At 44.4% G+C, this 27,103-nt stretch overlaps 1 protein-coding gene across 1 annotated transcript in view; it reads left to right on the top strand.

Annotated features, from left to right (window-relative positions):
• Positions 1 to 8,179: 8,179 nt before the first annotated feature.
• The window catches only part of Rab7a (RAB7A, member RAS oncogene family), a 53,173-nt gene continuing 34,249 nt past the window's right edge, over positions 8,180 to 27,103 (top strand). The window contains exon 1 of the mRNA XM_040738923.1: positions 8,180 to 8,313. The gene's annotated coding sequence lies outside the window, so the exon portion shown is untranslated. The remainder of the gene's footprint in view (positions 8,314 to 27,103) is intronic.

Below are 27,103 nucleotides of genomic sequence, written 5' to 3'. Positions count from 1 at the left end.
TGTCAAAAAGCAAACTAAAAAAATTAAACAACAAACCAATTAAAGGAGGATGTTAAATTCAGAGTTGTGTTGGGAAATGGGGTCCAGGGTTTGACCCTCAGCACCACATAAACTGAGCTAACCACAAACCCCTGATTTTGTTTTTGTTTTTTTTTATGTTAGAAACTCTGCATATTCATTCACCCACTCCGATTTTTGTATTTTAAATGATCACTTTTACATACACACCTACAATCCCAGCATTCAGGAGGTGGGGGTAGGAAGATCAAAAGTTCAAGGCCACCCTCATACTTAGTTAGCTACATAGGAAGTTCAAAGAAAGTCTGTGCTACAGAAGACCCCATCTTGTAAACAGCAACAAACAAAACTACACACACAACATACATAGGGAAATGTACGACCGTAGAATTTTACTTTTGAAGCTCTGAGTTTGGGAAGTCTGAGGTCAGGGCACCAGGACAGGTAGTGACTAGGGAGGGCTATTGCCTTCTGCCTCCAACATGGAGCCTTCTTGCTATGTCCTCACATGGCAGAAGCAGGCAAAAAGAACGACCAGATTCCAGCAGCCATGTTCTAAGGCCACTAATGCCACTCATGACTGTAGGGCCCTCATAAACAACTTAATCACTTCCCAAGTCACAGCTCTTAAAAACCACAATCAGCCCTACGTTGGCATAAGCCTTAAATCCCAGCACTTGGAGTCAGAGGCAGGTGGCTCTCTGTGAGTTCAAGACCAGCCTGGTCTACAAGAGCTAGTTCCAGGATAGCCTCCAAAGCCACAGATAAACCCTGTCTCAAAAAAAAAAAAATAAAAACCATAATCTTGGAGGTTCTATTTCTTTTCATTTTCCAACTCTGTGCTTTTTTTTGTTTTGTTTTCTTTGGGGTTTTTCTTTTATTTATTTACTTATTTCAATTTTTCAAAGCAGGGTTTCTCTGTGTAGCTTTGGAACTTGTCCTGGAACTAGCTCTTGTAGACCAGGCTGGTTTCAAACTCAAAGATTCACTTGCCTCTGCCACCTGAGTTCTGGGAGTAAAGGCCCAAACCACCCCTGCCTCCAGGTGTTTTTTTAAATTTTATTTAATGCCAGGCGTTGGTGATGCACGCCTTTAATTCCAGCACTCCGGAGGCAGAGGCAGGCGGATCTCTGTGAGTTGAAGGCCAGCCTGGTCTACAAAGCTAGTTCCAGGACAAACCCTGTCTCGAAAAACCAAAAAAAAAAAAAAAACCAAAAAAATTTATTTAATTTTTATTTTACATGTATGGATGTGTTTTACCCCTGTATGTATGTCTGAATACCATTTGTGTGCCTGATGCTCTTAGAGACCAGAAGAGGAGATCGGATCTTCTAAAACAGGAGTTATAGGTGGTTGTGAGCAGCCACATGGGTGCTAGGAATCTAACTCAGATCCTTGGGCTTGCTCCAAGCTCACATCCAACTTTCTAATACTTCCCAGGAGTTATCTACTCAGATGGTACTGTCTACAGTGTGATGGGCCCTCCCACATCAATAATTTATCAAGAAAATGCTTCCACAGACTTGCCTACAGGTCAGTTTGATGGAAGCATTTTCCCAGTTAACATCCCCCCTTCTCAGATGGCCCTAACTGTGTCAACTTGACAAAAATTTAATCAGCACAGACAGGAACCTCCAAAGCTTGTTTTCTGTTGTTGTTGGTGGTGGTGGTGGTGGTGGTGGTAGTGGGGTGTGTGTGTGTGTGTGTGTGTGTGTGTGTGTGTGTGTGTGTGTGTGTGTACAGGCTTAGAACCTCCAAAGTCATGAGCCAAAATAAGCCTTTTCTCTTTAAACTGCACTTGATCTTGGCAAAAGACCAAGAGACAATCCTATTTTCTTCATAAATTATGTCAGGCATTTGTTACAATGATCTTACTAACACCGTTCCCCAGGGTAAACTAAGGAACTAGACTTAGAATTTGGGGAGGTGCTGAGAGGTAAAGGTAAAGCCTTCATATGATGCCCCCAGAGGTAATACTGAGGACCAGGGCTGTCAGAATTAGCAAATGTGAATGCTTGTGCTAAAATACTAGCCATAGCCATCTACATTCATGCTATCCTGTGCATCATGAGTTTGACCTGGCAGCATCTGTGGGACAGATGGAATAGATGGAGCACTGTGCTGCTGTGGACAGTTTATGAACACACCTTGTTGCTCTCTTCTCTTTCTGCAAAGGTTTTGCTGCACTGCGTTGAATGTCACAGTCAGCAACATCAGGTTGGACTTTGCTCTCAGGTTCTGTTCTAGGCTGCCAAAGAAGCACACGCCAATTCAAAGGGGATTTCCATCTCTTGTCCCTAAGAGTCCTGAACATGGTGCCTAACCTCATTTCCCTATTTTATGGGATGAGGGTGACAATTCCTGCCCCATAGGCAGGGTGTCAACTCCAGAGTCATTAGGCTACTTTAGTCATGTGTGTAGTCACTTTCTAGTACCTGAGATAAATAACACATTTTAGCTGGGAGGTCTCTGTCCAGTCTGTTGAAACATCATGGCAGAAGCGCCTGGGGAAAGAAAGTTGCTCAACTGATGGTTGACAGGAAGCAAGAAGGGTCACAGACAAGGTGACCCTTCAAGCACGTATGCCCAGTGATCTCTTCAACCAGGCCACACTTCCGGCCTAACAGCCTGACACTTACATTCATCCCTAACAGCCCCCTGAAGATGAGCTGTCTAAAGGCCCAACCCACTGACCCAGCTGTGACCTAACCGCCTCTGCTGAGTCACCAGCTGGGAGCCTTCCACCCTCAGTACCCCACTGAAGGCAGGAACGTGAGCCCCAGAGATGCCCCTGCGGCACAGAGCTAGGTGACACCTTGACTGTGGGTTCCCTTCAGCGACTCCCACAGCTGTCGCCCTCTTAACTCTGCTCCTTCTGACCTCTGCACACACTTGTTTCCAGCCTTCACTTCAGAGTCGTAAATAACAGAGTTGCTTCCATTTATTTATCCACTCTGTCTACCTTGTGGGTTGAAGCCCTGCTCTGGTTGTATCCTGACCAGGCTGAGGGTGGCTTGCCTTGATCTATCCGTGTGTGTCTCAGATATTCTTTGCCTACAAAGACCCTGGAGCCTTGAAGACTCTATTTCAACCCAGCTTGTGAGCATCATTCATTTATTCACTCCTTGAACAGGCACAGACAGCTCTAGGTAAGGTCTGATAGGAGGACTCAGTGAATAAGACCAACAAAAGTCTCTGCCCTGCGGGAATGTATGCTCTTGTGCAGGAGACAAAAACCAAAGCAGGTTATGTGTGCATATATAGCCCTACCTAACATACATTGATCCGGAGTTCAATTCCTAGTAGTGCAAAATAAAAATTAAACTGAAAGCAGGCGAATGAGGGGAATGTAAACATATTAGACAGTGGTGAGTGTGACAGAATAAGTCAAACAAGGATGCAGAGGAGCCTCCTGCCCCATTCAGCTTCACCTCCACCCTCCTCATGATGCTGCTTTTTCCCCCATCACCACTGAAGGGCTCACATTGACAATGATTGTCCCCCCAATGCTCATGCCCTTGTCTGGATCATTTAATGGTATAACTCCCATGCCTGGGGCAGTGTCTGGGACCTTCCTGCCCTTCAGTGAGATTCATTTTTTGTCTCTGCCATTAGTCCAACAGAATAAATGCTATCCAAAGAAAGGGAAGAAGCTGGAGTGACCCAGGAGACATACTTAATGCCACCAGGGAAGTGACACTCACAGAGCTCTTCCCAGAGGAAGCAGCAGTCAGGTAGTCAGGTGAGTCAGGAAGGTAAAACTCATTCTGTCAGCATTGCATATATGTTTAATGCTCCTTTGTCCCCCTTCCCTTCACTGAAAAAAAAAATCCTTGTTTTCCTTTAAGGCCAGTCAAGCAAAGAGGTTGTCCAGCAAGGAGTAAACAGAACATTAAGTAAGTACGTTCTAAGTAAGATAACACTAGATGCTATAACAATATATCTGGCCTATGGCCATACCACTCTTGATGCCATGCACCCTACCTTGACTGATCTTGGAAGCTAAGGATATAGGGCTGGCTAGTACTTGGCTATGAGACAAATACGTCTCCATAGAAACTCCATATCAAACAGCTGGTATCTCCCCTCCATCAACAGGTCCCAGGTACCATGCCAGCACCATTCCAAAGGGGCTTCTCATTGTCTAGAGACAGCTGATCACAGGACAACAAGTGTGTCAAGAGGCACACCCACTTAAAAGCATCTGAGCAGTTGTGACACATCACTTGTGTTTCATACCTGTGGCAGGAGCAACTTGTGTGGCCACGCCTACAAGCAGTTTGGACAGCTGCTTTCTAGCAACAGACATGCATGGTGGAAGGGAAGTTGATGGAGAACTTTTTTTTTTTATGGAGAACTTTTTGTGCCTGACATTCATCCAGCAGAATAAATGCTATCTGAAGAAAGTAAAGAAGCTGGTGTGACCCAGGAGAGGCCCTGATGTCACCAAAGAGGTCGGACACTCAAGGAGGACTTCCCAGAGGGGACAGCAGCCAGTGACTCAGGAAAACAAAACTTACTCTGCCTGTAAAGGAAGAGGAAGGTTGTTGTCAGCATAGAGACAAGCATAGGCAAGGTATGGACAGGAGATGGTGTCATAACTCATCCTGGAAACTGCTGGTGAAACATTGCTCAGCTACAATGGCAGAGAGAAGGAAACCGGACACGGGAGCCCAAGCAGAGAGCAGATTGTGGTGGACCCCTGGCTGTAATGTGGACGGGGACATTTTCCTGGTTGACAACTGAGAGCCATAATTGAGGACGGAGTACAGTGGACCTCACATGTGAGGAGGATTTCAGGAAGTCTGCTAAGAATGGAGAAGAACAGGTTCTGGGAGTTCACTAGCAGGTGGTAGAGCTGGACCACCACAGCTCCCTCCCTCAGCACACCCAGAGGAGCAGCTAGGAAAGAAGGTGGGTGAGGGAGTCTGCACAAATTGCTGTCTGTGTGGGGTTTTGGCTTTGGATTTTCCTTCCCCACCATTGCCAAAAGGGATCCTGAGAGACTGGCTTTTGAGGCATGAGTCATGACACAGCCAGGCACACAGGTGTCTCTTTTCCTGAGGCAACCTGTAAGGAGTAGCACATGGCGTGGTGCTGTCCTCTGTCTTCCAAGAGCTGGAAAGGAGAGCAAGGCAGTGGTAGGGGTAGAGATGGAGATTTCGGGGATGCTGCTTGCTAGCCACCTCTGGAGATTAGAGTACCACACTTTCCAACCATTAGTTCAGGGGAACACTGGGCCAAATTATTCTATCAGTCATCTATTGCTGCAAAACAAAATCCCCACATGCTTAATACTGCAGCCCACCATGATGGCTAGTTAGTTAGATTAGCTGAACCAGAGGGAGCACTCTGGACATCAACATCTGTCCCACATACATGGGAACACACATGTGCATACACACACACACACACACACACACATCTGAAAGGAGATGCTTATAGAAAAATTCTATTGTTAACTTGAACAATTCTCTACCTGTTCAATTCTTATCCCAGGGCATGAAGGAAGAGGACCTGATTGTGTCAGGCCATCAGGTATATACCACCATATGTAGCCTTGCAATTTGACTTTTAAAAATAACTTTAAAACTTTTAAAGTTAGACACGGGTGGTGGTGGCACATGCCATTAATCCCAGCACTCAGGAGGCAGAGGCAGGCAGATCTCTGTGAGCTTGAGGCCAGCCTGGTCTATAGAGTGAGTTCCAGGACACACTCCAAAGCCACACAAAGAAACCCTGTCTTTGAAACAACAACAACAACAAAACCCCAACATTTGGCTCCTGCTATGGAGGGACTGAGACAACTTCAGAGCCGGCGGCAGTAGCTTCGGAAGTCAGCTGAGAAAGCAATAGGATCAGATGCAACCACTGCAGCAGATAAAAAAGCAACAAATTATAATAAAAATAAACAAATTTTGCTATTGAACTATTTTGAGTAGTGCTCCATAGAGTTGTGTACTGTTAAAGTGTGCCTTTTTTTTTTTTTTTTTGCTTTTTTTTGAGATAGGGTTTCTCTGTGGCTTTGGAGGCTGTCCTGGAACTAGCTCTTGTAGACCAGGCTAGTCTCGAACTCTAAAGTGTGCCATTTTAAAGTGTCATTCAACAACATCAGGAAATATAAAAAAAAAAATGTACACATTGTAGCCTCAAAAGACAGCTCATTAGTTAAGAGTATTTGTTGTTCTAACTTTGGCACAGTGGCTGCACCCTAATCTATAGCTAGTTCATCCAGCAATTGCAACTCTGCAGTTACCCACCTGCTTCTCTAGCAGTGGCTTGGTGACTCAGGCTGCAGCCTGGTAGGAATTCTGTTCCCTCAGGTACTGGTTCTGTTGATGTCGCTAAAGGTAGCTTTAACTAAATATCATTCTATTTATAAATAAGACTCGAAATTCAAAGGTTGGGGTGAAAATGTGTGAGCTCAGAGTGTGTGTGCGTGTTGTGTTACGGATGGAAACTAGGTCCTTAGCAATTCCAGGTAAGTGGGTTCTATCACTGAACCTTGAGTTTTTTCAAGACAGGATTTCTAGTTTTAGGCTTCCTTGGAACTCGCTCTGTAGACCAGGCTGGCCTGGAACTCAGAGATTCACCTGCCTTAGCCCCCTGGGTGCTGGAATTAAAGGTGTGCTCCACCACTGCCCAGCTTAGAGAACTCCTAAAGTTGTTGTGCTATTGTTATTCACTAATAACTATGAGCTGTGGTCCCACCTCAATCTGTTTTGGGACTTTTTATACAACGCTTCCCTTCCTGTATGCAAGTCCTGTCCCATTTGTCTACAGGCAGCTGATGATATTGCTAGGGTATGGTGTGAGTGAATCCCCCTAGAAGTCATGTGTTAGAGGCTCTCTCCTCAGCCTGGAGATGCTGGAAAATGACAGAACCTTTGAGAGGTTAACTTAGCACAAAGGGATTCATTGGTACTCGTGAATGAGTTGGTAGTCCCTTAGAAATCGAAATATTATATAAGCTACTAGAAAAATATACTGACAGAGCCTATAGCCCCAGAGTTCTGTTTTGATTTTTTGAGACAGGTAACCTTAGAATCCTGAAGGCTAGCCGGGCGTTGGTGGTGCATGCCTTTAATCCCAGCACTCGGGAGGCAGAGGCAGGCGGATCTCTGTGAGTTCGAGGCCAGTCTGGTCTACAGAGTGAGTCCCAGGACAGCCTCCAAAACCACAGAGAAACCCTGTCTCAAAAAAAAAAAAAAAAAAAAAAAAAGAATCCTGAAGGCTTGAGCCTAATTGGAGTTCAAGACTTTTTGGTGAGTTCCAGTCAAAGAGAGAGAGGGAAGAAGGGAAGGAGGAAAAGAGAGAGAGAAAAGAAAGTAAGTAGGGCTTAGGAGGGAATTTGGTACTAGCTAGAGATATGTTTAGTCTGTCTTTGTAAACCTTTTAAAATTTTTTTTAATTTTTATTTTTCAAGACAGAGTTTCTCTGTGTAGCTTTGTAGCCTAGGGTGACCTCAAATTTACAGAGATCTGCCTGCCTCTGCCTCCTGAGTGCTGGGATTAAAGGCGTGCGCCACCACTGCCCGGCTTTTTATGAACCTTTTAATTAAATGAATTTTAGATCTAGCCTTCCCATTGTCTTGTCTCTATCTCCCTGGCATAAGTCCCAAGTCTGTGCCTCCAATCACCCTTTTGTGTCTCTTTTCAGTTTAGTAATCTAATCTCTTTTCCTGCTTTCTTGGATCATCTATCCTGCCCAGTTATGTAGTAGCGTCTAGTTCACCTCTGGGTCTCCATCACTGAGGACACTGTAACTGATCGTTTCCATCCACCGTATTGGTTGCACCTGGTGGGATCAGAAGACCCTGAATCACACCCTGCATGCCACATGGCTGACTGACAAGCATCTTCCGGAAAGGTCGAACTGCTTTCTCTTCTTCAGCGTTCTTTATGGTAACAGGGTAGGAGTGTAATCGGGGGACGACGGCCTAATATGGCGTGCTCCGGCTTCTGCACGACCCTCAAAGATGGCAGCCCCCATCTGGAGACCGCCATATTTACCCCACGAGCAATGGGGCCAGGGCCTGACGCGACCGGAACGTGACGCAAAGTGGAGGCGGGGCTCCTCCCCCTAACCCTGGCGTCGAGTGTCTCGTGACAGGCACTTCCGCTCGGGGCGGCGGCGGTGGCGGAAGTTGGTGCAAGGCCGGAGCTTTGGCCATAAAGCCCGGGGCGGCGGCGTTGATTACGGTGTTTGCGGCTGGGCAGCTCCGGGGAGCTTGCTGGAGCCGGAGTCGGACTTCTCTGTCGCGGCCTGCGTTCTGTCTCCTCGGCGGACCCGTCGGTGAGCGGCGGACCTGGGCCGCCCTTCCTCCGCCGCGGTCCCGGCCTCCGGGCCTGGCGTCCTCGGCGAGAGCCGGGTCGGGCCAGGCGGGGCGGCGCCCGGCGGGCGGAGGTCGGAGGGCGCGGGGTGACCCGGCGGGCGGTGGGTACGGGGATCCTTAGGCCAGGCGCGGTCCTCGGCGGCAGCCCTGCTGGGTGGGAAGAGGTACGGGCCGGCCACCGAGGCAGCGCTGCCTGGCGCGTCACATGCCCCGGCCGCCGCACAGCTTTTAGGGTCCTGCACGGTAAATCCCATCTCCGAAGTTCGGGGGAAGGACCTCCTGAGTGCCTTTCAAACGGCCTGGTGCCCTCCAGGCTGGTAATCGTGCGGGTGTTGGGAGGAACGTTGTGAAGATTAAAGATTTCTGGTTTGCTGGGCTGCGTTGCTAGACAGCACAGGTTTTCCTATTCTCCCAGCAGTCCTCCGAAGCACCGAGGCAGTACTGGTCCACTTACAGAGAAATCAAAGAACAGAGAGGTTAAGTCAGTGGTCCAAGGTCACGCCGCTGATAAGTTACAGAGTGAAAGATTGAAGTGTCGGCACTCAGGCTACTTAGCAATCTGCTGGCCTCTGGCCTCTTCTGCTTTAGATGCTCCGTAAGCGTGACACCTGTTATCTGTCCATCGGCACCCCTCTTCACCTCCTGCCTAGTGATGTCACTTGAGAGCATCTTGGTCCTACCTTAAAGCCATGTTGCATTTGCAGTTGTGACTTACAAGTCATATTACGATAGTGTAGTGTCACCGAATCAGAGTATCTTGAATTCTGACAAGATATGTATTGAATTTGAATAGTTTTGGTATCTAGATCTTTCCTTTGAGTCAGTTCTGGCATGCCTACCGTGTGCACCTTCCTTTCTACAAGAGTTTTCGGGTGCCTGGCTTGTTGATCTTCACTGTTGAAAATACTGTCTTTGGCTTCCCAAAGAACAGACTCTTGTCTCCTCCTTGTGACTTCAGCAGCTGATGCCCGCATGATTGGGTTAAGAAAATCTATTAATGTGTTTCTTTTCTCGATTGGGAGGTTTGGTTCAGAATTGAGTGTAAGAGCTGAAAAGTGAGTTATAGCTACTTCTGAAGCTGACCAAGCTAAAGTTTGGTATCCGAGAGTGCCTGGCATGTACTTTTCCACCCAGCTGATACACTTAAGAGCTATAACTTTATGTAATCTGTGAGTTTAGAGCAGACTGGCAGCTTCATTTAGGAAATGTTTTTCTTCCATCATGTATGTGTCAGGCATTACTGAGTCCTGACTCAGGGAGACAGGCATGAGTCTGTCCTGAAGGAATTGTATAATGCTGAGCCTCACAACTAGAACTATGTTTTGAAATGACTGGATTATAGAAAGAATGTGGGGGCTTTTGTAAAAATAGTTTTTGTTTTTAATCTTAGGTGAATCAGATATCCAAAAGTTTAGTGTTCTGGTTAACATCTTGAAATATTTGCCAACTTTTTGTGTGTGGTATATCCACATGTGTATGTGTGTAGGCCAGAGGTTGATGTTGGGTGTCTTACTTAATTGTTTAACTTTTTTTCTTTTTGAGACAGGGTCTCTTTACTGAACCTGGAGCTCGTCCACTTCTAAGCTGTCTAGCTGATGAGCTCCAAGGCACACCCCCCCCCCACACACACTGGTGTTATAGATGTCTCTGTAACTACCTTTTTCTTGATTGAAATGTTAGTCCTGGGGATCTGAACTCAAATCCTCATGCTTGTAGAGTGACTGAGGCATAGTCAGCCCCCAGCTTTGTGAACTTTAGGAACAGCATTTGCATGGTTTATTCCTGAAAGAGAGGATTACATTACAGTTTATGACTGATCACCTCTTTGAAGAGTAACCATCAACACTAAACCTGATTCCCTTTTTGTTGTAAGTGATATTTTTGTCCTCCCTCCAGAGGAAATGGATGCCACTTGGTACAGTACACTGTAATGTGTGAACAAAGGCACATTGGATATGCTGGCTTTTCCTTTTCAGCTGACAAGAAAGCTTACTGTAGCTCCTGCCATACTTGGTGGTGCATTCTGGATTAAAAAAGAACCTGTGCCCCCTGTTCCCCTCGGCTTTCTGGTTCCCTCCTTTAAAGGGCCCAGGCTTTCCTCTGAAGGGAGAACTGCCTGAGTAAATACAGGGGGGTGGAACTGAGAAGTTGCTCTAAAAATAGTTTATTGGTGTAGTCTTCCAGGTAATTGTTGGCAACCACATGGGTGACTTTCTGGTTTTCTTTTTTTGGTGCCAACTGTGCCTCATAATCAGAGGTCCTAACCCTCTAAGAGAACAGTGGAGGAAAGGGGCTGTGAGTTAGTTTCTGGCTCCACCACCAAGTGAGGCAAGAAAGTTTGGTCGTTGGATTTTCTGTTACTCCATCTTCAAAGAGATCAGCACTAATACTGTATATTTGTCATTAACCTTTCTATGAAAGTATGGTGCAAACCCAGATCCTGGGGCTGACGTCAGTCTTCCATTTTTTTCAATGATGTCTCCATCCAAGTGAGCAGATATGGTGGAGACAGGTGACTGTTTCCCTGGGAAAGTAATGAGGAGGTGACCTGCTAATCTGGGCTTACCAGCAGCTCCTCTTAGAGCTGGGTCCTCTTTGGAAGGGCTCTGAAGTTCCCTTATGTTTTGGTTCCTCCTTTCTGCTCTACTGGGGTTACTGTTGTGTTACTCTCACCTATGCTGGCCTTTGCTCTTACTGCGTGGTCTGGGAGCTGCACTGCCTGCAGTTGCTGCAGAGGCATTTTGCAGAGTTTTCTTGAGTTATTTGTCCTCACATCTTTCACCTTTAGACTACATTACTAACTAGAATTTATTTGCATTTATGTTTTAAAGTTTAAATAAAAGCAAAAACAAAGCTAAACTTTTAATAGTGGTTGTGAGCTGTGATTTGTAAACCAAAGGTAAAACTGACGTGATGGTTAAAATCAAAACCGGCTTTAGGAGTCTCTCTGACCACTTTCAGTTTTAGTACTGCAGACTCAGATTCCAAAACCAAATGTAAGAATAGCTTCTTGCAAAATGTCCCTTTAAGGAAGGAAGGAAGGAAGCTTGGGATTTGGCTCCGGTGGTGATGTGACATGCAGTATTGGCCTTGTTCATCTGCTTGAAGATGCAGTAATTAATGCACAGGGTGGGAGTCCAGCCAGAGCTCTGGTTTGGTGATGTCATCACTGCTTTGGAGATCTGTTTGATTCTGTTGTCCATTTCCTGGTCTCCTAGGATTGCCTGTGTTGGCACAGAGCAGATCTGAGGCAGCCTGAGGACCTGAGTGGTTTGTAGGGATGGCACAGCCTGACCTGCTTCTCACTCAGCCTTGCTTATGATGCTGCCAGGTAGAGTGAAGGCGGTTCTTGATGCTCCCTAGCATTAAGTGAAGATGGCTGCTTTAGGAAGTTAACTCACTTGGCTTCAGGAGCCTATAACAGTTACTGCATACACCTGAAGTGCACTATTACAAGTATGAAGATAAATTCAAAATACATGCTAATAAAAATTAAAATGGTAGGGGCAGTGATGGTACATGCCTTAAATCCCAGCACTCAGGAGGTAAAGGCAGGCAGATCTCTGAGTTCAAGGCCAGCCTGGCCTACAAAGCTACACAGAGAAACCCTGTCTCAAAAACCAAAAAAGCAAAACAAAAAGGTTAACACCATGTGTTCTAGTCTGTGTGTCAGTGTGATTTTTAAAAGGTTGACTTGAATTTAGTAAACTTTTGAGTTGAACACACAGTAACAAAGCTACTATGAATTAATCTTTAAAAATCTCAGCCTGGACTTTATAAACAATAGTGGACTGATGTTCATATGTAAACATAGCCACCTACTTTTGAAATAGGGTCTTCTGTGGTCCAGGTTGGCCTTGAAACCTTAAATTGCTAAAGATAACTAAGCTAATCCTATTACCTCCTAAGTGCTGGGACTGTAGACATCCATCCCTGTGTCTCTTAGATAGAATGATTGGTCAGTCTACTAACAATTCTCCTTACACTTACCAGATCTGGGTACCTTAGAGTGACTCTAGGCCATCTTTGCAGTTCCTTTTGGGAGGTAGAGACAGGTAAAGCTTTGAGTTTGAGGCCAGCCTGATCTACATAGTGAGTTACACACCAGCTAGGGCAACACAGTGAGGGCCCCCCAAGCCCTTTTTAAAGCAGTCCACGTAGGTTGGCACACACCTTTAATCACAGTAGGTGGATCTCTGTGAGTGAGGAGAGCCTGGTCTATATAGTTCCAGGACAACCAGAGTTATATAGACCCTGACTGGGGAAAAAAAAGCTTTGACCAGTGTTGTGCAGTCAATGACTGCAGGAAGAACATTGTTGACTTGTAGAAACCCTCCCACCCAGCATTTCCTGTATATGCATCTAGTATTTGTTACTCTTGGGTCCCAGGGAATGTACTTGTATGCTCACAGCCCCGTGTTTCTTGTTGGGATGGTTGGAACTGGTTGGATGGTCAGCTAGATAAGAGTGGAGTGCCCTCTGGCCTTTCCTATCACAGGAGTTTCCTGAAGGGCTCAGTAGCTGACCTCTTATGCTTGTATATCTTTCTTCTACTAATGTAAAGTCACGTCTTTTTTGCTGATTACTAAACTAATCAGATTTTTTTTTGGTTTTTCGAGACAAGGTTTCTCTGTGGCTTTGGAGGCTGTCCTGGAACTCGCTCTGTAGACCAGGCTGGCCTCCAACTCACAGAGATCCATCTGCCTCTGCCTCCCGAGTGCTGGGATTAAAGGTGTGCACCACCAACGCCCGGCAACTAATCAGATTTTTAAAAAGGTAGGAACAAGAAAGAAAAGTTTTTGACTTTTCTACCTACTAGTTTCTTCCTGCAAGCATATAGTTTTATTTTTTTATTTATTTCTTTCTTTTTTTCCAGACAGGGTTTCTCTGTGTAGCCCTGGCTGTCCTGGAACTCACTCAAGGCCAAGCTGTCCTAAAACTTAAGAGATCTTCCTGCCCTTGCCTCCCTAGTGATGGGATTAAAGGCAAGTGCTATCATGTATGGCCCACTTTTTAAGCGGGCACATATCTGTATGGAAATAAATGTAGATGAGCAGTTTAAAGAATTTTCACAAACTTAAAGGACTCCTTTTGCCTCTTTCAAGCCATTAGCTCCTTACTGCTGTTAACTCAAATGAGGATTTTCTTTTCTTCCTTTCTTTTTTTTTCATTTTTGTAAAGCTATTTATTGAACATCTCCTCCAGCTCCAGTCCTATCCCACTCCCACGCTCGGAACATGAAGCCAGCTGCAGCTGATTTCTAACACTGTGACGAATTTTGCTTGGTTTGGACTCCTTTGTGTAAATGGAATTATCCACTGTGCAGTCATTCCTCTAAATCTGTTTTCCTTGACTTTTCTGAAACCTCATGTAAGTGTGGTTTTAATTCTATTTTCATTGCACCATAATATTCCATTATGCGATTAAAATGTTTAAAATTAAGTAGAGTTGGTGGTGTGGTGTGCATCTGTAGTTCCAGTTACTCTGGAAGCTGAGCCCAGGAGTTCAAGATGAGCTTGGATAACATAAGGGTACCTTTATTTCAAAATAGAAATGAAAAGATAAAAAGTAGAAAGGCTGAGTTTTAGGCTTATATGCTATGAATCCAGTAGTTTAAACAGCGACAGTGTGTTCTCCCAAGGCTCTGGAGGTTATGCACCTGAACTACAGATGGACAGAAGGGGTTTCTGAAGCCTCTTCCCTGCCCTTCATATCATCCTCGTTTGTGTGGTGTCCTGACCTCCTTTTAGTTATACTGAATAAATATACTGAATAAAGGTCAACTCTGATGACCTTTTTTTTTTGGTTTTTTTTTTTTTTTGGTTTTTTGAGACAGGTGTGACTTTGGAGGCTGTCCTGGAACTGGCTCTTGTAGACCAGGCTGGCCTCAAATTCACAGAGATCCGCCTGCCTCTGCCTCCCGAGTGCTGGGATTAAAGGCGTGCACCACTAATGCCCGGCTGATGACTTCTTTTAACCCATAACCCCTTAAAGATCCTACCCTGCAGTAAGTCCCATTCTGAATTGGGGCTAGGCTTGGAATGCATGCATGAATGGGCAAGCTTGGAGGGTTAGGGATGGGTCACAGTTTTATGTCAGTGGACAGGGCCTCTGCTCACAGAATCTGACCTTTTGTGGCCCCCTCTTCCCTTACCAGTGCAGGGAGACCTGGAGTGGGCCAGAGAGGTCCTGTATCAAAACATGCCCTAGTTTGAGGCTATTAACAGTCTTACTTACCTGTTAGAGGTGAAGGTTGAGAAATCCTTGATTAGCATATGCAGGGCCCTGGGCTTGATCACCTTAGAAAGGAAAACAAGTAATGAAATGATGTATGTTCTGAGGTTAGAAAAACAGAATGACTTCAGTGTGGTGGTGAAGAGAAGCCTTCCATGGCCACCTCTGTGGTATCTTTACTTTTAGGATCTTTGATCTGATGAGCTTGGCCTGAAGAGTCCATCTCAGCCACGCAGGGGTTGCTTGCATTCAGACTGTGGATCTGATGCTTCCTTAGTAAAGGGCTGGAGTCCCTCATGCACATGTGAGATGTTCGCTGGCATCAGACTGCTGGTTTTTTGGATGAATGATCATGAGCTTTGAACAACAGATCTTAGTTTGAAGTGTTATACGGCTTTGCTTCTTCCCAAATCTCAGTCCCCTTTAAAACTTAACAGTCTGCACCTGCAACTCTGCTTTTGGTAGCTTGTGAGTAGTTTCTGGATCAGTAGTTAATTTACTAGATTTTTATTGTGTACTATAAGAAAAGGTTGCCATCAGCTATGGGAATGTAAAATTTTTTAAAGATGTATTTATTTATTATATATATAGTGTTCCGCCTGCATGTATGCTTGTACACCAGAAGAGGGCACCAGATCTCATTACAGATGGTTGTGAGCCACCATGTGGTTGCTGGGAATTGAACTCAGAACCTCTGGAAGAACAGCCAGTGCTCTTAACCTCTGAGCCAGCTCTCCAGCCCAGGGAATGTAAAATTAAGAGTTCTGGAGATTCAGGAATTATTGTAGAACCAGGAAGGTGAGAGTCCTAAAAATAGCTTAAAGAAAAGTTAAAGTTATTTGAGTACAGTAGGGAGAAGAGGGCCTTAGTGAAGTCTGGATAACAACGTGGAAGTGTGACTTAGTGGGAAGATTGACATCGCGGCTAGGAGACGCCACTGTTGTTAATGCTGTACCAGGTAGACATTTCCTGAGCTGAGCTGTTGTGATGCACACTTTTAATTCCATCACTCAGAGGCAGAGGCAGGCAGATCTCTGAGTTCAATGCCTGCCTGGTCTACAAAGCAAGTTCCAGGACAGCCAGGACTGTTGCACAGAAACCCTGTCTTGGGGGGAAAAAAGAGAAGTAGCAGCTGCTGGGTATGCCCTAGTTCTGGGAGAGGAATGCTTTTCTTTTTTTTTTTTATCGTTAGTTTTTTTTTTTTAATTTTAAATAGCTTGTTTTACATGTCAATCCCAGTTCCCTCTCCCTCCCCTCCTCCCGCACTCCCCTTCCACCCTCCCTCCCACCCTATTGCCACATACTTCCACATAGGGGATGTCTAGAGTCTATCATTTTACTCTTGGTAGGGTCAAGGCACTCCCCTAAGAGTCCAGGCTGAGAGAGCATCTCTCTTTGTGCTATAGGCACATGAAGACAGATTGTATACCAGGAATAGACACTGATCCACAGCTCAGAGCCCCATAGGTTGTCCAGGCCTTCTCACTGACACTCACATTTGGGGGGGTCCAGATCAGTCCCATTCTGGCCTCCCCACTGTCGGTCTGGGGTCCAAGAGCACTCCCCTGTTCAGATCAGCTGTCTCTGCTGGTTTTGCCAGCCCATTCTTTGCCAATTTGCTCATCATTCCTCTCTCTCTGTCACTGGGTTCCTTGGGTTCAGTTCAATGCTTAGATGTGTGTTTGCCTCTGCTTCCATCAGTCCCAGGATGAAGGCTCCCGGATAGTTATAGACATCAAGTTCATTATCAGGAATGGGCATTCGAGGTGGTCCTTCCACTATTGCTTAGCTTGCCAATTGATGTTATACCTTTAGATCACTCGAGGTCACTCTGGTGCCTGATCTGTCTTCGATCCTATGATTCCCTTTCTTGAGATAATTTATTATCACGGTTGATTTATGGCTTCAAAGGAGCTAGGCAAGCACTCAACCATGAAGCTATAATCCCACCCCAGAATTGTCTTTAATAGTAGGTTAAAATGGGAAGAATAGGGGTGGAAGAAGAGAATTAATTGGATTTTCCTCTTCAATCAGCCAGCCTTGCAGGTTCTTTTTAGGAGCTTATGGCCAGGCTGTCATTGATCGAAGTGTCTGTGATATCTGGAGTTGGAATAAAAATTTCTGGAGATGTTGAAAACAGTTCTTATATAACTGCCTGTGTCACTAGCTATCTGCTTTTCAGCCTGCCTGCCCAACCAAAAAGCAAAAAAAAAAAAGCACTGTCACCTTTGCCTCTTATTTAGTTCTAGGTTTGTTTAAAAATGTAGCTTAAGACAACTTTCGAGATACATCTGCTTGGTATAGACCAGCAAATACAAGTTTTAAGCTCCTCCCTTCCCTGCTCACCCCTAAAAACAGACACCCTGAGAGCTGTAGGTGGAGCAAAGTCCTCCTAGCAAGAATTGCTTTCCAAGGAACTTACTGTTTGAAAATTGCCTTTGATTTTTCCTCCCTGTGGGAATGTGATACCTAGAATATGAACAGTCTGTACATCTCGTCGTTTAAGCTTCACAAATTCAAATTAAACTTCTTGACATGTCACTTTCTTCCTCCAAGAAGATCTTCAGTATCGTGAAGCCACTACATAGAGGGTTTGGGACTAGCACCTAGTGCTAAGTTTGCAGAAGACTCTGTGACCCTAATGTGGGAATAGCATCTTCAGTGAAGATCTGCCTTCCTCAATTTTATGTTTTGTGTTTCAGCATTTTAAAAGCCAGCTATACAAGCTGGGTGTGGTGGTGTACACCTTTAGTCCGAGCACTCAGGAGGCAGAAGCAGGTGGATCTATGTGAATTCAAGGCCAAGCCTGGTCTACAGAGTGAGTTCCAAGATAGCTAGGGCTACACAGAGAAACCTTGTCTCAAAAACAAAACAAAATAAGGCAGCTATACTTGCTGTTCTGTTTGTGATGTGACAAGTTTCCAGGCAGTGACCTTTAAAACATCAGACATAACAGGTGAGGCTGTACTTTTAGCAGCCTCTGACTGCGCAATAGCACAGGTTCTTGGTTTGCTGCTGGGCTTTCTGTTATGTATTTAAAAATTTTTTAAATTTAAATTAGAAACAAGCCTGCTTCATATGTCAGTCCTAGCTCCCTCTCTCTCCTCTCTTCCCCCGCCCCCCACCAGCCCTCCATCCCATCTTCCCATCCCATCTTCCCTCCCCATCTTCCCGTGGCTCCCCAGGGAGGGTGAGGCACTCTATGGGGGATCCCCAGAGTCTGTTATATTTTGTTTTGAGAGGAGCCTTGTCTTGTTAGCCCAGACTGGCCTGTACTTGAAATAACAGGCCCACTCCTTTCCATGCTTCCCTTCTCCTTTTGTTCTTCAGGTAGAAACCAGGGCCTTGTGCATACTCAGCAAGTGTTCCATACTGAGCTCAACTCCAGCCCTGCATGCATCCTTCCTACTCCTGAAGGAGCGAGCATCCGTGACAGGGCAATGGAAAAGCAAACTGCTCTTGGGCCTAGAGGGAATTGTTCCAGGCCAAAAATGACTCATCATTTATGCTTATGGCTCATTGGCTAGAATAAGTCACAACATCTTAAGAGTGATCCTACTGTGTAGTCTGTAGGCACAGGGCTGAGAACACTCATGTCTGTTAAAGTGGTGGAAAGAAACAAGCCTTTTTAGAGATTCCTGTTCCAGGCAGGTGGTTAACTTAAAAGCTGAAAGGAGCTTAGTTCTGCATTATGTATGTGTGGCTTGCTTGAATCTTGGTCTCCTTGTGTCCCAGGCTTGGCATTCCTCATGCTTCAGCCTCCTCAGTGCTGGGATTGTAGGTTCCACCAGGCCTGGTTTGGGAGTTTAGCTCTGTTTATGAAGTGGCTTGTCACCTTGATTCAAGACTCACTCTCCAAAATAGATTTATTCTAAGGGATAAGTGTAATAGCCTTTGCTAGGTACCTGGAGATATTCTCTGCACACAATGAGGATGAAAGAAACATCCAGTCTAACCTCCCACCTTTGCCTCCCATATTTTCAGCACTGACATCCTACACCTTCTACCTATCCTTTTACTGATGGATGCCATCCCATCATCATGAGGCAGAGTTCCAGGATAGCCAGGAACTACAGAGAAACCCTGTCTTGAAAAACCAAAACAAACAACAACAAAACCAATTACCTGTTGTTAAAAACCGTTAGTATTTTCAATACTCTGGCTCTAAGTCATAGAAACTTGTTGACCTTTTTTGAGATAGGTTCACTTGCAGCCCAGGTTGGCATTGACTCCCTTACTGGGATTACAGGAGTGTATGCTTCTCATTAGCCCTTGTAAACCACTGGCATGAAGCTTTGCCTTACTTACTTCTTTGTGAGAGGAAAGCATGACCTCATCACCTGAGATTTGTCCTTCCGAGTTGCTTATAAATTACAAAAGCAGTATAGAAGTCTTTTTCAGAGATAGGATCTCATTGTGCAGTCTTGGCTGACCTTAAATTGTAATCCCAACTCTGCTACCCAAGTGCTAGGGTTATAGGCTCACTCTGCCTTGCTAGTATAGAAGTCCATTTAGACAATGTGGTGGTTATTTAAAACACTTTTAAAGTGGGACCACACAGCACACACTCAGTAGCTTTGTAAACATTCTGCCATGTGTAATGTGTGTATGTATGTAATGTAATGTGTGCTGGCTTTTGTTTTTGCTGTGCTGCTGAGCAGACTCGGGACCCCATACATGCTAGGTAGGTGGTATATCTGACCCACATCCCTCATCTATTATATGCTGTTTTTTAATGACTTGTGATAACTGCACATTTTAGTTTTAACCCTGCAAGGAAAGAATTTAGGGGACTAGAGAGATGGTACAAGGGTTAAGACCACTGGAGGATCTATTAGATGTTTCAGGTTTAATTCTCAGCAAGCATATGGTCACTCACCATGGCCTTTAACTCCTGTTCCAAGAATTTGATGCCCTCTTCTGACCTCTGCAGGCACCAGACATGCATGTGGTATGCAGGCATCCATGCAGACAAAAAGCCCAAACACATAAATAAATAAAAAGAATACATGTTTACTTTTTGCCACCTATCAATCATTTCCTTAAGATACAGTGGTCACACACACTTAAAATTTCTTTTTGTTCCAAGGGGCAGTGAAAGGTGATAATATAGGTGTCAACTGTCAGTTTTCTTTCTTTTTTTGGGGGGTGGGGTGGTGTTTTGAGATAGGGTTTCTCTGTGGCTTTGGAGGCTGTCCTGGAATTAGCTCTTGCAGACCAGGCTGGTCTCAAACTCAGAGATCTTCCTGTCTCTGCCTCCTGAGTGCTGGGATTAAAGGCATGTGACCACCACCTGGCTAACTGTCAGTTTTCTTAATTTTGTCCACTTAGCAAATGGGAAAATTGTTAAATGATACTTTGAGTTTTGATAGATTAAGTGCAGTAGTTTGGATGAGATGTCTGCCATAGTCTCAGGCATTTGAGTGGGTGGGCCCCAGTTGGTGCTGTTTGGGGTGACCTAGAGGTGTGGCCTTGCTGGAGGAACTAGGATCATTAGGATCTGGCTTTGAAAGCTAAAGACTTGTACCATTTTGAGTTCATTCTTGTGAGCTGTTTGCTGCTCCAGTTATCATGCCAGCCTGACACCAAGCTTCTCTGCCTTGATGGTGATGACTGTAAGCCTAAACAAACCTTTCCTTGTATTAGTTGTCTTGGTCATGACATCTTATCATAGCATTTGGAAAAGTAACTATTAGTTTTAAAAATACATTTCGTGCTCTGTGAATTTGCTCTTCTGTGCCAAAGCTCAAGTGAGCCCCTCCTTCCCTCCATCTATAAATGACTCAGATAACAGAGTTTTGATTCTTTTTCTTGGCTTGTTTTCTTGATGAAATTTGGCGGGTGATGTGTTTTTGTAGAAACAAACTTTCCTGTGTCAGATCTGCCACTTTGTTTTCTTCTCTGGGTTATGTCATTTCTGTACAGGACAAACAGCTGTTCATCTAGTCCTTGGTCCATGTATGAATTTTTTTTCTTTTCCTTTTTGTTTTTGTTTTGTAGCCAGGATCTTTTTCCAGATGCCTGTTGTTTAGTGCTTAATTATATTGTCCATTCCTCATTCACAAGATACTACTTTATCACATGACTTCCCTACCTACACGGACCTTTTTTCCTGTCTTTGGGCAGTTTTCCTCTGCTTTGTGCTATGTTTTAGTAAGTCAGGCAGTTTTCTGACAACTCCTTTGATCAGCTTGACCAGCACAATCAGTCCTCTAGATATTGAGAGGAAGCTTTTTCTCAGGTCCTCAAAGAGTGAAGAAGCTAAGTACTTTCCCTGTTTAGTGTACCTGGGACGAGTGCTGTGTAGGCGTCTGTTTTCACAAATATGCAGTGGTAGAAGACTTGTTTTTGACCCCTAGAGCCCTGGGTTTACTGGGGCAGTAGTAATGGATTATTGGATTACTCCTTGAAGAAACAAATTTTAGATTTAAGTTATGTTCATGAAACTCCTAAGTATTTCCTACTCTGTCTTCTCTGGTCTTTTCCTGCTGCATTTGAAAACAGTCTTGGGAAGGTAACTCTGTCTATAAAGTGCTGGCTGCAAGCTTGAGGACCTGATTTTGTATCATTAGTACCAACAAAAATGTTGGATATGGTGGCACACTCTTGTGAGATTGGGGAGGCAGAGATAGGTGGATCCCAGGGACTTGCTGGCCATCCATTGTTGCTGAAATGGTGAGTCATGGGATTAGTGATAGATTGTGTTTTAAAATGCAAGTTGGAGAGCAATAAAGGAAGACACCGAGTGTGAACCTCTGGTTTACACATACTCACACACCTACATGGGAGCATGCACTTGGACTGTTGAACAGCAACAACAACAAAATTTCACAAGTACAAGTTACTTCATAATCTACATTGTAGAATATTTACTGTTTGTTAATACTATTCCTGTGTGGAGTTATTACATGTGGATTTTCTATTTATTAACTTAAAAATCTTGATTTTTATGTGTTTGTATGTCTGTGCAGTTACTTCTCTACCTGGTTCCTCAAGGAGACCCGAAGCAGATGTGTGATAGAATTGGGTTTACCGGTGACTGTGAACCGGCATGAAGATGCTGGGATTCAAACTCAAGTCCTTTGGAAGAGCAGTCAGTGCCCTTAACTGCTGAGCCACCTCTTGTTTTGGCAGATCAAGAGATAGTTAATTAGTCCTTACAGAGTTGATCCCTGGGCCAGTTTTTCTTTACAGAACTTTTAAAGGAATGTTAGCCATCTGAATTGAGGAAAATGATCACCTTCTAAACAGGAAGAGAGTTCATGGGTCAGCCAAGTCTTCCCATTTTTTGTTGCTATCTTTTAGAGCCTGAGTTAATCATCTGTACATGTCATGTGATGTCTGTCTCTCTGCACCTACCCAGCTGCTTCTGCCAAATGACGACTGTCTTTGCGGTTCTATGAACCCATGAGGTTGAAGTTGCAAAGGGTTCACAATCTGCTTGTTGTCTCTGTAAAGGATGGAACCTTCTAGTCTTCTGGTCTTTTTTTTTTTTTTTAAAGCCAAGTAGGGTTTTAAAGCAAGCAGGGTTAGAGAAAGATTCACTTAACTCTTATTAGTGTGTGTAGTTAGAATGAGTGAGTGTGTATATAATGGGCAGATGGTCTGTATAGTTAATTATTAACCTCACCTATAAAACAGTGCTGATCAGAAACCAAGAAGTGAGTTGGTGCTGTAGAGAACACTGAGTTCTATCCTTGGGATTCAGGGGAAGTGAAAGTGTAGTCAGCATACAGGCAGTCTCAGGATGTATCATGCTGAGTGCTGTGCTAGAGAAGGGGGTCAGTTTTCCTGCACTAAAGAATTTAAGTATGTGAGGGGCCATCAACAAGAGGATTACATGAAGATAATGATATGTTATGCTAAAAGTTAAAATTGCAGTGGCTTTATAATAATGTTTTATATTTTGCAGTTTGGGACTGCTCAACCCATGGCTCTGAGCAGCATCGACCACTGAGCCACAACCTCAGCTCCACCTTTGTGTACAATTTTTTGTTGTGAGTTACTGTTTTGTGACACAGGTTCTCTTTGTAGATCCTTCTGCCTCTGCCTCCAGAGGTGTGTGCTACAATGCCTGGCCAACAATGGTTATTTTTATAGAACTAGCTGTACAAAAAGAACTCCCCCACCCCCACAGAATACAAGGGATTTATTTAGATGAGAAAGTTCAAGGTAGATACAGTACAGGGGAGCAGTGGGTGGGGGCAAGATTGCCTAAGAGTCTTAGTTAGAGGTTTTGGTGTGTGTGTGTGTGTGTGTGTGTGTGTGTGTGTGTGTGTGTGTGTGTGTGTGTGTGTGTCTGTGTCTGTGTCTGTGTGTGTGTGTGTGTGTGTGTCTGTCTGTCTGTCTGTCTGTCTGTCTCTGCATGTGTGCAGTGCCTGCGAAGACCAGAAGAGTGGATTGGATTCCCTGAAACTGGAGCTACAGATGGTTGTTAGCTGCCATATTGATGCTGGGATTGAACCTGGGTCCTTTGGAAAAGCAGTCAGTGCTTTTAACTGCTAAGCCATCTCTCCAGCCCCTTGTTTTGTTTGTTTCTTTGTTTTTGAAAGGTGACCTGACCTGGCATTTACTTTATATCCCAGGTTGACCTCCAACTTGCAGCAGTCCCCCTTCCTCAACTTGGGAGTGCTGGTATTAACAGGCATGAGTTGCTTTAACATAAAAGGAAATCCAGGTGGTGGCATCCCACCTTTAACCAGCTCTCAGGAGGCACAGGCAGAGGAATCTCTGAGTTTGAGGCCTGGTTTACAAAACTACACAGAAAAACCCTGTCTCGGAAAAAAGAAAAAAAAACCAACGGGGGGTCCTTGAAAGTAAAGTTTTTGTCCTACTTCAGCTGAGGTTCTCTAAAGCAGCAATGTTGAGCCAAATGTAGTGGTCCAGGTCTTTAATCCTAGCACTCCAGAGGCTGAGGCAGGAGACACTCTTAAGTTTGAGGGTAGCCAGGACTATGTAGATAGATTATCTCAAAAAACAAAAAGAACCGATATTGTAGCACGCTTTCTTTGGCTGTCAGCCCCCAAATCATAATACAGAGACAGCAAAACATCTTTACATAATTAAACAAATGCAGCGTAAACAAACATAACATACCTTTACACAGTTAAACTAAAATTCTGCAGCATAGCCGGGCAGTGGTGGTGCACGCCTTTAATCCCAGCACTCGGGAGGCAGAGGCAGGTGGATCTCTGTGAGTTCGAGGCCGGGCTGGACCAGCAGCCTCCAAAAAATACAGAGAAACCCTGTCTTGTAAAACAAACAACAACAACAACAAAAAAAAATCTGCAGCATAAACAAATGTAACAACACATTTTGCCTAGTTAAAGTAATATTTCACAACACAGTGTTGAGCTGTATACAGTTATGGGTTTCTTACCTGCAGGATGATGGCTTTATAGGATAATAACACAGATGAGGGTACTAACTTAAGTAATATGTATATATGCATATAGGTGTGTGCACGTTCGAGAACAAAATAAATATTTGCTAGTAATGCATCTAAATAGGTATTTCTCCTCCACCTGGATTTTCTTGACTAAGCGAATATATCCAGGAAAGGAAGAAGTGTTAATCCAACTCGTTATGGCAGAGTCCAGAGACTGCATGTGGTTAGGTAGCCACCACTAAAGAAAATGAATGGAAGCTTGTGCATTCTGGATAGTATTTGCACTTACAGCACTGTAGAGTCTGTCCAACAGATGGCAGAATCCTGATGACCATGATGGAATCACAGTGCTATCCAAAGTAGCAGATTCATGCACTCCTCAATTTTAAATATCTACCTTTCCTGGGTATTGGGGCATACACCTGTAACCTCAGCATTTAGCAGGCAGAGGCAGGAGGATCTAGAATTCAAGGCCAGTGTGGGATTACAACATAGATTGTTTCAAAAAGAAAAGAATGTTGGGCTGTGGGGGTCCACACCTTTAATTCGAGTAAACAGATGAAGAGGCAAGCAGATCTCTGAGTTCTAGAACAGGCAGGACTAGCAAAGAGAAATCCTGTCAAAAAAAAAAACAAAAAACAAAAAACAAAACAGACCCCACAAACCAACCAAACAAAACAAAAAAACAAAAAAAATTAGAACCTGCCCAAAATGTATGTGGGAATTTATGGAGTTCTGAATGTCCAAATTGACTTGACTACCCAGAACTAGGTTGTGGTCACAGTTCCTGATTTCAAATTTTACATCAAAGCAAGCCAGGCACCACAGGAAACCACACCTGAAATCCCAGCACTATGGAGGCTGAGGCAGGCAGGAGACAAACTTCCAGCCCAGCCTTACTTCCCCTGAATACAGTGAAACTTCGCTAAACAAAGCTATGCCAGTCACAGTAGTGCAGTACTGGCACAAGTTCAGATTTTGACTTTCTTTTTTTTCTCCTAGATTTAGTATCAACTGATAATAGTAACAAACATATAACGGATATCCCCCCCAATTTTTTATTGTGATACAATGTATGTGGAGTAAAATTTGCCATTTTTATCTTTTTGCTTTTTTTTTTTGGTCCTGTTGAAGGTACATTTTTGGCATGTTTATGGTGTGTCTTCTATTACTCTCTACCTCCTATATTGGGAGGTGCATCTCAATAATAAGTCTAGAGCTTGCTGATGCTGCCAGTCTAGGTTGCCAGCTTGCTCCAGGGATCTCTTGTCGGTTTCATGCCTGTCTGCCCAGCTGTTATTTAAATGAGTGCTGGGGTCCCAAACTCCAGTCCTTATGCTTGCTTGGCAAGTGCTTACCTATGTAGCCAACTCCCTAGTGGAGTACAGTTTAATTTTTATTTATTTTTTAGTAACCCTGGTCAACTTTGAACCTAAGCTTTTCCTGCCTCAGGTTCCCTTCCTTGTCCTACATGGCTTTGGAATTGATGTATGAATATTTGCCTGCCTGTATGTATGTTTGCCACATGTGTGTCTGGTCCTTGTGGAGGTAAGAAGAATGTATCAGATCCTCTGGAGCAGGAGTTATAGACAGTTGTGAGCCACTGTGTGGGTGCTGAGAATTAAACCCAGGTTCTCTGCAAGAGCTGCCAGCCCCAGTACATAGCTTGTTTTGGGGAGGCTTTTTCGTAGCCCTCAACTAAGGTGGTATTAGACTCACCTACAGCCCTTGTTTTATGTGGAGGTCTTTTGATTGCAGCTGTTCATTATTTTACTTTGAAAAGTGTGTATGTGCCTGCCTGCTTACCTATGTCCAGAGGTCAACTTTATCTCAGATGTGGGTTCACTCAGGTCGTCGAAAGAAGACTCACACTTTAATAATAGACTGGGTGGTGATGGCACACACCTTTAATCCCAGCACTAGGTAGGCAGAGGCAGGCAGATCTCTGAGTTCGAGGACATGTTCCAAAAACTACAGAGTACCCCTGTCTCAAACAAAACAACAAAAAAACAAAAACAAAAAAGAGTGAACTTAGCCCTTTTTTGTGGTTGCAGGGGAGCCCAGTCTCAGTGAACTGAAGTACTTTCCCTACCCTCAGGGCATTTTTATTCTCTGTATTTGCACTTTAGCCGGTTGATTACCATATGCTCAGAACAACTTGAACAGGGCTTCCAGAGGGACAGTGCCAAGTGCAAATTATTGATTTATTAGGTACCATAGTTTTCTGAACCAAATTTTGCATAAGACCTTTTTATCCTTAGGAAAGTCCCAAACAAAGTTCACATAGAGAGACAAAAGGTATCCAATCAACAAAGGATAGATTAAGCTAGTTGCTACCTCTCTGGAGTTAGGCCAGATGCCACCCAGCAGGGAATTAGGGCTAATTGCTATCACTCTAGTGCCAGTCCAGCAGGATACTGCCACACAACTTCGTGGATTCTAGGACTGCAACTCAGATCCCTGGGCTTGCACAACAAACTTGATTATTTCCTGAGCCACCTCACTGGCCGTGATTGTTATTTTAGAACTTCAGCTGTGCTAAAATGGTTAATCTTATGCCCTTACTCCCAGCACTTGGGAGACAAAGGCAGGTGGATCTCTGTGAGTTCAAGGCCAGCGTGGTCTACAGAGCAAGTTCCAGGACAGCCTCAAACAATACAGAGAAACCCTGTCTCGGTAAAACAAAAAAACAAACAAAAAAGAAGGTTAACCTTAAGTCTCAATTTAACCAATTAGAATCACCTGGGAGGCACACCTTTGAATGTGTCTTAGAGGCTATTTCTGGAAGTTCCGCTGAGGAGTGAAGTTTCAACCTGAATGCGGGCAGCACTGTCCCATGGATTAGGGTCCTAGACTAAATAAAAAGGAGAACACAGGTTGAGCACTAGCATTCATCTTGCATTCCTAACGGGATGCATAATGGCCAACTGTCCCGTACTCCTGCAGCCATGAGGGACTGGCTACTTTCAAGCCATAAGCCAGATAGCTACTCCTCCCTTAGGCTGCTGCTTGTCAAATACTTGTTTATAGTATACTAGTTTACAGCAGCTGGGGTTCGGAAACACCCTCTCAGACACATTCAGAGGTCAGTCTTCAAGATGATCCCACTGGGTCAGTTAAATTGAGAA

Source organism: Mesocricetus auratus, unplaced genomic scaffold (genome assembly GCF_017639785.1).
Source record: "Mesocricetus auratus isolate SY011 unplaced genomic scaffold, BCM_Maur_2.0 Super-Scaffold_100676, whole genome shotgun sequence".
NCBI classification, from domain to species: Eukaryota; Metazoa; Chordata; class Mammalia; order Rodentia; family Cricetidae; genus Mesocricetus; species Mesocricetus auratus.
This window is presented reverse-complemented; position numbering and strand designations above follow the sequence as displayed.